Below are 14053 nucleotides of genomic sequence, written 5' to 3' on the forward strand. Positions count from 1 at the left end.
CTTTTTACTGCTACCCAGAAACTCTGCTTATGTTCCCAGTAATATTGTATTGCTCTACAGATAAGACTCAGTGATATTTTACACACACACACACACACACACACACACACACACACACACACACACACACACACACACACACACACACACACACACACACACACACACACACACACACACACACACACACACACACACACACACACTCTGCATGTTCATCTTCAGACAAACTGAAGGAATGTCAGTTCACCTATGACATGTCTTCGGGGTGCTGAAGTAAGTCAGGGCATGTGTAAACCCATACAGTGACAGGGACGGCATGCAGACTTCACACAGAAAAAGTCACAGCAAAGAGAACTCAACCAAAGCTACAGAGAAATGGTAAAGCTACTCACTGCACCATTGTGCCAATGAGCAGTTGCATTCACACACATCCTCCAAAATATAGCCACCAATCAAGTGAAAGAAATTATAGCAAACTTGTTAACTAGACTGAAACCCCCCATATACACACATACACTCAAGCATAAGATATAAAAATATTTTTTAAATAGTTTCTCTGATTTCAGCAAGCATATTGTGTGCCACTACTACTGCCACAACAGATAAGTAAGCATGGTTGAACATTGATCAAATAACTGCAATGGTAAGACACAGTTATTCACAGTGGCCTCTGTACATATCAAGTGCAGCAACTTTACTGACTGCAAAAATACTTCAGAAGTCTGATTATTGTAAATAATAATTATAATAATAGCAATAATAATAATAATGTCACAGTAATTCAGGTTTCACACAAACACCCAGTAATCACAGGACAGTATTCCATCTTACATTATACAAATGAATACTTGCCCAATGAAGCCAGACTAGTGAATGTCTAAATTGAGTAAACAACAACAGAGCCAACTAGCAGTTATAACCACTTCTGATAAGCTTCAGACATTGAATTTTTATAATAAAAATGATGGCTAAATTTCACACAAGAAGTAGTCACACCTGCATGTTGCTTCACAGGAAACATGTTAGCCCTGAAAAGCCAGAGCAATGAGCAAACAGCAGCAGACATTTTTCTTCTCAGACAGAGAGCCCCAGCAAATGTCAATTAATCGTGGTATGTGTTGTTCTTTATTTTTTTGTGTTGTTATTGTTTTTTCAAATGTCAATTAAAAAATTGCACACATTTTGTATATATATACACACAAACACACACATATATATATATGTATATATATATATATATATATATACATATAATATATATATATATATATATATATATATATATATATATATATATGTATATATATATATATATATATAGATGTGCAATTCAAACATTTTACAATTGACATGGTGAAAAAATGCTGCAACCAATCAGATCCAGTTCTTTCAAGAAGAGAACCTGATTGATTTCAGCCTATGAATAATGACTGCTCTATTTACTCTTGCTGCCATGGAGGTAGTAAAAAAATGGACAAAAAGGATGTAACCTGTCAGGTCCCTTCTTCACTTAAGTAGACCTGAAGGACTACAACTTTACTGACATCCTTTCCATTTTCTTGGCTGCTCTGAACAGGAAAAAGAAAAGGTAGATGCAATTACCGGAATCAGAGTACCACTGAAAACAGGTACTCCCACTTTCTCTTCCTCATGGCCAGCCACTACTGTTGCTTTCCTTAGGGGCCATTTTTGCAATAGGTCATTGGGGCCTGCCATGGCCATGGGTCTTGCAGGAGCTTAATGCTAGCTGTGAGTAGAACTTAAACTGCTATGTTAATTATAAAATGGGCTGACAGTTAGAAAACAAAGAGAAGTGATTAGAAAACAGTGTCCAGAGAAAAGCTCTTAGCCAGTGTTTTGCTGCAGATGTCAATATGAATCAGATGTATTTTGACACCAGTAGTGGGTGCTTGTCAGGGACAGAAGGATTATCTGTGTGTGTGTGTGTGTGTGTGTGTGTGTGTGTGTGTGTGTGTGTGTGTGTGTGTGTGTGTGTGTGTGTGTGTGTGTGTGTGTGTGTGTGTGTGTGTGTGTGTGTGTGTGTGTGTGTGTGTGTGTGTGTGTGTGTGTGTACACATGTATGTATGTATATAGTTTTGGAAAAGAGAATAACTTTGGGTAGCTCACCTTTGGCTAGACTTGTGAAGCAAGACTAGAGTGCTGGTGAGACCATCATCTGTGGCAACCTTGGAATATTCTAGCTTAGGTCCTAACTCCTCCCTTGGCAGGACATGCACATTACTACTGCTATGCATTCCATACATGTACACATCTGCTGCTATGCACTGCGGGTTGCTACACATGCATGGCTTAGCAGAGCCAAGCACGCATCCATGGCCTGTATGCTGCATTCCATCCATGATATTCTAGGATAAGTATTAGCAAAGAAGTGGACAGAATTACATCTCATCCCAAAGTGTGTATGAGCTAGTGTCAGCCACCTACCCACTCTTCTTCTCCAGATCTTCTAGCACCCCATTCACTAGCTGATTCAGGGTAACATGGGGCACAGTCACTGCTCTACCCTCTATGACCAAGAAGATGACCAAGACCTTTTGTGTTTCTGTAGGAGAATAATGTGAGAGCAAATTTAGGATGGAAGAGTAGATAGGAGAACAGCCTTGGGTGAAACCTTTAAAAGACCACTATGGTCAGAAAGTGAAAACAAAATATTTTCCTTTCGTATCTTGGTGCTCTCTGACATACTACTATCCCTACAACACTGTAAATAATAATATTCTTTTTTTGGCTTTTCCCGGTTAGGGGTCACCACCATGGATCACCTGTCCTCTCATGATTGGCAGTGGAGTTTTACAGTGTCGAGTTGTCAGTCTGGTGCCCAACCTTCCACAGAAGGCACACACAAGCACTCACACCTAGGACCAATTTAGAGTGTCTAATCCACCTACAGCATGTCTTTGGGAAGTGGGAGGAAAGCAGAGAGCCTGGAGGAAACCCACGCGACCACAGGGAGGACATGCAGACTCTGCACAGAAGGCACCCCAGCATTGAACCAGAGAACCTCTTGCTGTGAGGCGGCAACTCTAACCACTGCACCACTGCGCCCTCCCAACACTGCAAATAATAATAATTATTATATTTCATTTTTATTTATTTTATTTTACATTTGTTTACCGGGCTAGTCCAGCTGGATATATGTCCATTTTCAGTGGAGGGAGGGAAAAAAGCTCACTACACTACTAAACAATGTCAAGATATACATCAATATACACATATATAAAAAAAAAAAAATAACATATGCAGTAAATCTTGAAACAGGTTGTATAAACTTTGAGTGTAGTCTAAATCTATGATAAAAAAAGAAAGAGAGAAGAAAAATTAAATACTCTGTGTAAGAGTGTGTAGAAGCATTTGTTTTACCAATAAATGGCCTGATGCTCAATATACTACTGTGATTTTCTTTTTTGACTAAGTATTCTCCTTCCCACAATGATCTCTCTGTCCACAGAAAATTAAATCACATTAACCATTCTTCTCTTTCAGGATGTTCTGATGACTAACGTAGAATAACAGTGCTCAGAATTCCTGCTTACTTCAGAATCTGTGGATAGATTTTCAGCAACATTTTTCACTGGCATTCTTTGGTTTGTGTTCCTTATTACACATTAAGGATGTTTAAGTTAGACTTTTTTGTGTTGGAATTAGTTAGCTACAGGCACTACCCTTCATACATTTTGTCATTTGTATCAGCTTTCCTGTCATTCCTTCCCCTACTGTCCTGTGGTACTATGTAGTAAAACAGCTTAGAATCCCCAGAGATTCAACAGCTGTATGACTCCAGTTGGAAAAAAAGAAGGAACACCTGCAAACACCTTTCTACAATAGGTTTTATTGAACCAAAACCATAAAATATGATGAACAGGTTGATTTCAGTGCATGTAAATTATTTCGAGATTTCTTACAAGCCTAACATTCTGAGCACTGAAGAAGTTTTGTAGCATAGAAATGGGAAAATAATTGAATGATAGCTTATTTATATTTGGCAACATGGCATCTTTTTTAGGAAGTAAAATATACTCTGGGAATAAGAATGTGTTTAGTGAGTAGCTGCTATTTAAGTTGAACAAAAGGAAACATTTTTTCTTTTTTACATACAGGACAGAATGGTGAAGCTCTTATAGTAAACTGCTAGAAACTGTGGAAGCATGTAAGTCAACTCAAAAATGGGTGCATGATAAGTGAAGAGGGAAGGGAGGCAGTTGCACAGGGGCTAGGTGAAGCACTTTTGTAGAATGGGGTACTGCTCTTATTCTTATATTAGTATGAAGAGTGAACATGTGCAAAGTCACATGACACCCTACAACAGCAGTTTGTTCCTAGAAAAAAGAATGAACCATATTTGCAAATGGTTAAAAACACCTGCTCTCATATCATTATGCTAGTGACAGTATAAGTGGGTAAGTATGCTGGTTTAATCTTTAAAATATTAAAATGAATGCAAATCTAAGCCATTTTAGAAGAAATGAATAGTAACTTTCAGGATAATTCACTAACACTGGAACTAGGAAGCACAGAAAGATGTATAAATATTTTCTGAGAAGTCTGCAAAATGTGTTAAGTTCACAAAATACAATGTAGAATCTCTGTATTACTTAGACTGAGGGTTGGGTTAAATTGCTAGCATGGGAATACATATATAGTGTAGATGATATCACCATATGCAGACACAAACAAAGTGGCAGGAATACTTGCTTTTTGCAGGTTCAAAACATATTTGCACATAATGGCGTTCCCATGGAGACTGATCTGCATTTCCTGCTTTTACATCTGCCACACTTCCACCTCAGGAGAGTTCTTTCATTGGCCCTGGGACAGGGTAGTTGGCAGGTTCTTCAGGGAAAAAAAGCATTCTCTATCTGAGAAAATAATACACCAGGGAGTATAAGCAAGGATTTAGAGATAGAATTTTAACAATTATTGTCTGAATTAAAAAAAAAAAAAAAAAAACAAAGGCAGAGGACAGTATGTTTATAGTTTAAAAACTAATCATCGATGTTTGAATTTCTGCATTTAACTTAGCTTAAGGGGATTTAGAATTTATTGGTTGGAGTACTTGTATTATATCATGCATGCCCATTCCCAAGTTTATAGCTGTAATATTCAGAAGCAGATGCAGAGTTGCCCTGAGTGTGCACTGTTTCACATCTGAAGAAGGAGGAAGGAAGGGCAGGAGGGAGTGGAGAGCTCATTTTTGACCTACACATTATAATAAAATCAGCCTTAATATCTTCACTTCCTTTTTCTGTGAACGGCTTGCTCTATCTAGTTTGACAGTGTAGTCTACTGAGTTCAAGCAATGTTTTGCAAATGAACGAAATCCTGTTGACCTGAGTTTGATTTCCACAGAAAATTATTACTGCTGGGCGCTGTACATGCTGCTGTGTTAAATGTGTTGTGGTTTCTGGTATGCCATGAGAAAAAAATTACGTTATGAACAGCAGTGCTCAAACTCCACTGTATTGTATTCATGTTGTTTTAACTGAGATGTCTGAAACAGCACATTGCACAGTTTGAACAAGTCTAATTTATGGTTGCATTGCAGCTGTAGATTATATGAATTAGTATAAGCCAATGTACAGATAATGCAAAAAACTTGTAGGGCAGGGTGCTAATACTTTGTTTTGAAATTTCTGTTTATGATAACAGCTGAAGGTTATACTACACAATAAAAAAATGCAACATGGTTTATTTTACAAAGGTCACACATTTCCTGACAAAGAGGAACAAGCTGATGAGTATCTATGCCTTGAATGAATTAAATGTATGTATATTATGGAATATGTTTCCCATGGTTTCATCTGTTGAAGGAGCTCTGACTCAGTGGGATTAACCTGCTATACAAATTTAAAATAATTAAATAAACTAGTAACTGTTAGTATTCAAGATATGAAAATGTGGAAGAAGACTTCCCACAACTGTCTCTGAAAGGGTTGTAGCAATGTTTTGACTGCCTACAAACAGTATGAGATAATATTCTTTTTATATTGCTCTTAGGTTGGAGAAGGGCAAAGGGGAAGTGAGTTGCATAGTAGTCAGATAAACAATATGACAAGACTACCAGGAAGTGTTATTGAACTGTGATTTACCATTCATGTCAGGTCATTCCAACTTCATTACTTAGTATTTGTGGGTTTATCTTTTGTGCATGACCTACTCTTTTCGGACCAGATACTCAAAAGATGATTATAATTACTTTTTTCATGAATGTGAAATGTTAGGTCGAGGTCATAGGATGGAAATTCTACATCAAGGCTCATTCCTCAAATCTGAGTGAATAAATATAATGTAGTAATGTGTGCGAAGTGGCACATATGGAACCGAATACTATTATGTGCAGACATTTAACTACTACAGAAACAGAGAAGCCAATGGCTAACATAAGACAAAATTGAGCACTCGGTTCTCTGGGTGACCAGGGAATAAGGTGGACTTACTTTTAACTAGGTAATGGTCTGTAAAACAGGTGCCCTTCCCTGCAATATCAGTGACCACAGCCCAGCCTATGTGATATGTGAGACATCCCAACTACCCAACCGACATCATTATATACTAGGGCGGAGCCTTACTAATTTCAACCAAGACATTTTTATTGACCATCTAAAATCTATAAACTGGAACATACTAAAAACCCTTCCCCTAGATGAAGAGGTTGAATTTTTTAATTTAACCTTCCTAACAGTCCTAAAAAATCATGCTCCTCTGCGCCGCAAAAGAGTAAAAACAAAAACCTGTATCTGGGTCTCAAAATGTACCAAGCAGGCCATGGTCATAAGAGACAAAACACAAGGGGAGCCAACACCTTGGGAGGGTGAAGATTTATTGAGAGAACCAGACCGGTTTCAACTTATAGCTTTCATAAATAAATAAATAAATAAATAATGGTATACACATTTACTAACAGAGGGTGGTGGACCTGTATATACATAGATGATATGCTTCATACCATATGCTGGGCTTGATGCCATCAAGCTCATCTTGCAAACTGTGTGATTGTGAGCAGATCACTTTACAGTCAGTGCTCCTTTACTGCCCCTGAAAAGAGATACTTGTGCATGACTGACTTACATGATTAACAAATTAATAAAAAAGCATCAAGGTACTAAAGTGTGCACGGTAATATTTGAAAGTCACTCCTCTGTAACTTGAAAGACTTTGTACTTTTTCATTACATTTCAACAGGCCAACATAAGATGACATGCAGTTTTTGTAGGACATATATTGGTAATATTATTGTGTGTGTGTGTGTGTGTGTGTGTGTGTGTGTGTGTGTGTGTGTGTGTGTGTGTGTGTGTGTGTGTGTGTGTGTGTGTGTGTGTGTGCGTGCGTGCGTGTGTGTGTGTGTGTGTGTGTGTGTGTGTGTGTGTGTGTGTGTGTGCGCGTGTGTGTCTAGGTTTATAGATTCTTGTTCCTACTGATATGATTAGGTAGGTAACATCATGAAATGCCTATGGCTCAGAGAGCAGATCACCTAAGTTGCAATTTTAGGGAGCGGTGATGGAAAGAATAACGTAAATAATTATACACTGTGGCAGGTGCTGTTATAGTAGGCAGAAATGTGGATTTGCTGGTTTAATTGTGTCCTTTGTATGACAATGAAGCAGCAAGACAAAACTGATATTTGTCAGTGTGGGTCAGAGAGGTTAAGGAAAGAACAAAGGTAATACCTAGGTCTAATTGTTGAAAACTGCTGACTACTTCAGGTTGGAGCTCACCTCTTTTCAGAGCTCTATTGAGAAAGACAGCATGACTGAGAAAACTTTTTGAATAAATTATAGAAGTTCCTTCATAACCCTTCACTAACCTTCCCTTTCCTGTCTTCATCCTTTTGTTATTGTTATTGTTCATTGCATGTTTCTTCTTTATTGTAAAACGTATTTACCTTCTGGTTTGATATTATTGTTATCTTTTCTTGTATTCTTCTTGTAAAGTTTGCATTCTGCTTTTAATATTGATTTTATTGATTTTCTGGGTCTATTTTAGTTCACCAAAATGCGATTTCAGCAAACACCTGAATATAGTCCACACTTCAGTAAAAATCTTTTCAGTGATTCACTGACTCTACCAAGGGCAAAGAAGTAGTTGGTCATCTACTTAACTTTGCCTTTTCTCCACTGTAGTGCAATCTCCGAGTTGGTATATAGAGTTAGAGGGGGTGTGGGGGGCAAAGCCCCCCACATAGGTGGGTTCATTTTACTTACATGTTGGTCCATTGTGCTGCAGGACAAGTATTTACTTGCGCTTGGTAAATTCAGTGAATCACTGAAATGATTTTCTCTGAAGTGCAGTTGATGTTTAAGTGTTCGTTGAAATCACATTTCGGCGAATTAATATAGACCCGATTTATTTCTGGGCTGAGCCAGGTATAGTTCCATTTGGATCAATGCCCTGTCTCTTTTAACAAATCTAATAATTAAATAAATACATTTAGAAATAAACACGGATCTTGATATAAAAGATGAGATCATAAATGTGTATCAAAATCTGACAGTCTGTGTCAGTCAGAACATGTGCCAATCCTAAAAGTGGCTTTCCACTAAAACTTAACTTTTTAGACAGCTAAAACTTAAGTTATCACTTTCATATCTAATTGCTTAGTGCACACTGCAGTGTTTAGGATGCACCATTTTTTTATCTTACATTTAAGTATCTATTGCAAGACTAGCAGTTATTGGAGAGCCCACATTCTGCCTCTCAGTAGTCATCTTGGGATTAGTGCTTCTGTTTTGACCTGGTGAGAGAAGGAGCAAAGGAACATTATTTCCTGGAGACTGCTGATCACCAGAAAGCCTAATAATTGCTTTATGGGTGACAGCTTAGAATCTGTGCTTATATTCTGATCCTGGTGAGAGAAGGTGCAGAGTGCATTGATTCCTGACTGTTTCTGGTTGGAGAGTGAGAGTCTGTGCTTAACAAACCTATTTGGTCTGGTTGCTATTTGAAACATCTACCAGAGAAATGCTATAAGCCTTCACAGTCTTGCATCATCTAGGATAAGACTGTAGATCACAAAACAGGCTGTGGCCTGCTTCTTTTCTTGGGATTGATGCTAACATTTTGCTTCTGGTGAGAGAAGAAGCAAAGGAGCATTGTATCCCAACAGAGTGAAGCTGTGGTGAGACCAGTATTAGTAGCAGTCAGGCAGTACCCATTCATGTGACTCCCCTCTTTTCATTATTCTTGACAAGCTAATTCTTTCTTTTAAGTAAGTACTGCTTGATTTGTTTCTAACTTTAGAATATCTGCCTAAATACTTCATCCTTAAATTTTCTAGGTCTACATATTAGTTTCCCTTCAAGTGTTTGGCGGTGCTCTGTACAGACTCAGACACCTTGAGTGACATTTTTCTGGTAAAAGCACAATTGAAATTTCTCCAATACCTAGTTGCATACAGGACAACTAGTTTGCAGTGACAAGCACTGTCCACATAGTTGCAAACCGGATACTCCTAACAGTGATTAATATTCGCACTTCAACTGTCTAATCAATAAAAAAGGGTCTGTTGCTATGGATATGAACTTTCCTACTGCCTCCATTACTGGCTTGGTGGATATAGGCATCCTGAAGCAATGTAGAAATTGTTCCATGTTTACTGACAACCAATTAATTCTCAAAAAACTGATATGGTATGTGAGAGATGTATTTACACAATGTCACTGGAGGCAAAGCTCTCGCATAAAAGTACTCATAATGTCAATAAGGTTGTCAGTAGTACACATGTTGCACCCATCACTCAAAATTCAAAGCAGACATATAGAACCGCATATGCTGAGGCACTTACATGTAACCTTCCTAAACCACAAAGACCTCCTAGACAAAGTACACATAACAAATACCTTCAGCAGTCCCAAATACACTCTTTCAAAACAACACCCACATCAACACATAGAGCTACATCTCATGGAGCCTCTACCTGTAACCTCATAAGGCAAGTCACCACACAATCCTACATTCTAGTCATCGGAGACTCCATTGTGAGACACACTGATGTCTCTCTCACGAGGCTGGGTAAGGAGAAAATTAGGGTCAATTGCTTATCAGGGGCCAGGATCCATCACATTACACATGCACTCAAGTCATTGGACCACAGTTACCAATATGACTCAGCCATAGGCCATGTAGGAGTAAATGACCTGAGATATACCTCCCTAGACTATATGAAGAGAGACATCATGGAGCTCTCAGAATATGTGTCTCAGGCTGGTATGAGCCTAGCATTGAGCAGCATTTTACCTTCTCCAAGGATGATTTCACAATATGAACAAAAAATGATTAACTTTAATAACTGGCTTAGTTTCTGGTGTCATTCTAAGGGGGTGCAATATTTGTCAGCATGGAAGCATATGGTCAACAGACCATACTGCTTTGGCAGGGATGGTCTGCACCTCTCCCCTCTAGGCTTTTGAATATTAGCTAAAACATTGTCTTCCCCCAAAGTGCCTTTTTTAGGTAATGACAAACTGAAAGTACTTCTGACATAGCAAATCAAAGCCAAGAAAATCTAAAGGTATTACTGTTCAGTTCTAGGAATCTACACAAAAAACTCCACTCCCTAGAAGCTCGCTGTACCCTAGAGAATGCTGATGTCTGTGTGGTTACTGAGACATGGTTTAAAGCCACAGACAGCACACTAACAGTGCAAGGTTATAATGTCTTCCACACATTTAGGTCAGCTACTTCACAGGCAGGGACTAATGGTGGAGGTGTCTCTGTTTACATCTAAAATAAATATACTTCAAGGCTGGTCAGACAAGACAATGCACTTGAACTGATACATGTTCAAATCACCACAAGTAAAATCCAATACCACTTCCTTAGGTTCATAGGTTCACAGATAGGTACTAGGCTATCAGCCCAAGGGCCTAAGTAAGCCTAGCCAACAAGGTTTCCTGGTTTACCCCACCCAAGAAAGTTATTTTCCTGTGCCCCTGTCGAGCAGAGCCACAGAAGTGATCCCCGGGATGTATTTTCTATATCCCATCCACTTATCAAGATTTTTCTTGGAGTGCTAATGAGGAACTTTGCTTGACATATATGAGTAGCTTGTTCCAGAGTATGGGAAGTCTCTGAGACAGGAATCTATCCTTCCAGCATGTCCTGTTTATTGTGGTGACAAGGTTTAGGTCCCTAGAGCATGTAGCTTGGAGGGACTGGGATTTCTTTAGGTGTAGCATGTCCAACAGCTCTGGGTTTGACATAGCTTTATATGTTAGGCAGAGATCACCTTGGAGTAGGCGATATGCTATGGAGTAAAGCTGGAGTTTTTTGAGACGGTCAGTGTAGGGCATCTGTTTGAGGCCAGTAATCCTCTTTGTGAGGTACTTCTGTGGCCTTTCCAGCTGCTGCAGATGTCTTGTGAGGTACATTCCAAAAGGGGTATTGTACTCTATAATGGGTCTAATGAGTGTTGAGTAGAGGGGAACAATGACCTCTTTTTTCCTAGATGAGAACCCTTTTGTGATGAGGTGTGCCACGTAGAAGGATTTCCTGACTATTGTGGCGATGTGATTATCAAAGGAGAGACTACTGTCCACCTCAGTTCCCAGGCCTCTTATCACACATTCGGCGTTAAGTAGACTTCTGCCTGTGTGGTAGTTCATGGGTACAGAGTTTTTACCAAAGGGATGACAATGCACTTTTTGACATTGAGCTTGAGGCCATGACTCTGACACCAGGCATCTGTCTCAATGAGGCCCTTCTGTAGGATGTCCACATCATTTGGGGACTCAGCTAGGGCTCCTAGTTGGAAGTCATCTGCAAACTTTATTAGCCAAAGGCCTTCTATGTTAGCCTGTACTTCAGAGAAGTAGATACCAAACAGGAGAGGTCCCAGGACTGAACCCTAGTGTACTCCACTTGTCATTGGTTTGAAGTCAGATTTGGAGTCTGCAACTTTTACAGTGTGGGTTCTGTCAGTGAGCCAATTGGCAACCCATCTTGTGATGTAGGGATTTATACCTAGTTTAGTGAGTTTAGCTATAACTGGATGGTGTCAAAAGCCTTGGCAAGGTCAAGATAGGCTGTGTGAACCACCTTACCCTCGTCTACAGCTTTGGTGACTGCCTCAAAGAAGTTGATCAGATTCAGGAGGCATGATCTGCCTTTCACAAACCTGAACTGGGTGGGGTCCAGAGTTTGGAGGTTACCAATGTCTTTGTTAATGAGTTCCATGATGATACATTCCATGGCCTTACAGACCAGGCTCGTCAGGCTAATAGGATGATAGTTCCCAGGATCAGTGGTGGCTCCCCCTTTGTGGAGTGAGATAACTGTTGCTGCATGCCATTCGGTGGGCACAAAGCCTGATGTGAGACTATGATTGAACATGGTGCTTAGGTGGGGAGCCAGTTTGTTCTGAAGTTCGTGTAAAATGCAGCCTGGGATGTTGTCCAAGTCCCATGAATGCTGTGTTTTTGGCTTTAGAGAGTGCAGCTTGCAAGCTATAGGTCCCCCCCTATTACCCAGGAAAACCATACCGTGTATTTAAACTTATTAGAAACACTAACCATCCAAACCAATACCATATTCATGGGTGACTTTAATTACCCCACTATTACCTGAGAATCCTATATGACACCAAAATGACATGCACAGAGATTCCTGGATTTTGTAAACACAAACTCCCTGGACCAGATAGCAATACATCAACCAGGGGTGCAACCATACTGGATCTGGTCCTCACTAATATGGGAGACTGCTGCACACCCCCTACTGTAATGCCTTCCCTGGTAAGGTCAGACCACAGAATGGTCTCCTTTGAAGTAAAAATAAAACTTGGACTCCCAGCTTAACCTGGAATATTCAGGAACTATTCTAAGGCTAACCTCCTACTATTAAGTGAGAACCTGACAACATTTCAAGCCCCCATAAACCTTGAGAACACTTCTGCCTATGCAGAACTGTTCACAGAAACACTGTACAAGCATGTTAATAGCTGCGTAGAGGCAGCTGTACCCACCAGGAAGAAGTACAGAACTAACTCAAAAAACAAGCCACCCTGGTGGAATCACAAAATCAATCAGATGAATAACAGGAGGAAGGAAATCATGGCAAAAAATAGGAGGTGCAACACCCAGCAGGATAAAAGCACTCTCTTAAACTAAACAAACAGCTCAGAGGACAAATAAAGTCTACCAAAGCCAAATTTGAGGTAAGTTTGGCCTCACAGACCAAGGACAAGCACAAAGCATTCTTTAGCTATGTCCGCAACCTCAAAGGCAATACACAGTTGTGTGCAGAGCTCATTGTAAATGAAGCCACCTATACTGAGCCAGAAGATATAGCAAACCTCCTAACTGATAACTGCAGCTCCAGCTTTACCCCCCCCTTCCCCTCAACCTTCCTTCAGGAAATATCATCAACTATAACTCCCCCCTACTATCACTAGGGAACAGGTCCTTAATGCTCTCTCTAAGACCAAGAACACTGCATCAATGGGCCCAGACAATATCCCAGGATGCCTTCTAAATAGCATGAAACGTGACCAATCAGGGATTCTGGAATTACTATTTAACTGTAGCCTCCAAACAGGCTTCATGCCTCATGAATGGAGAGAGGTGACAATCATCCCTCTGCACAAATGTGGGACATCTATAGACCCTGGAAACTAAAGACCCATAAATCTCAGTAGTCTGATATGCAAAGCCATGGAAAGATTTATCATGGAGATGATCAACAGATGATCAACACAGATATAGTAAATCTCAAGAGGTTAGGTACAAACCCATATGTCACCCAGTGGATAACCAACTGGCTCACAGACAGGACCCAGGAAGTTAGAATTGGGGGTCCATCTCTACAAAGAGGCCAGTCACAAGTGGAGTCCCTCAGAGATCAGTCCTTTTTGTCATTTACTTCTCAGAAGTCAAGGCCAATGTCAGTGTTCTCTGGCTGACTAACTTTGCAGATGATTGCAAATTAGGAGCTGTCATTGAATCTCACACTGACACAAATTTTCTACAGGAGGGGCTGACACAAACAAAGAACTGGTGTCAGAGCCATGGACTAAAACTAAATGTCGAGAAATGCATAA

This window comes from Protopterus annectens, chromosome 7.part0 (assembly GCF_019279795.1).
Source record: "Protopterus annectens isolate FY-2018-M chromosome 7.part0, PAN1.0, whole genome shotgun sequence".
Lineage (NCBI taxonomy): Eukaryota > Metazoa > Chordata > Ceratodontiformes > Protopteridae > Protopterus > Protopterus annectens.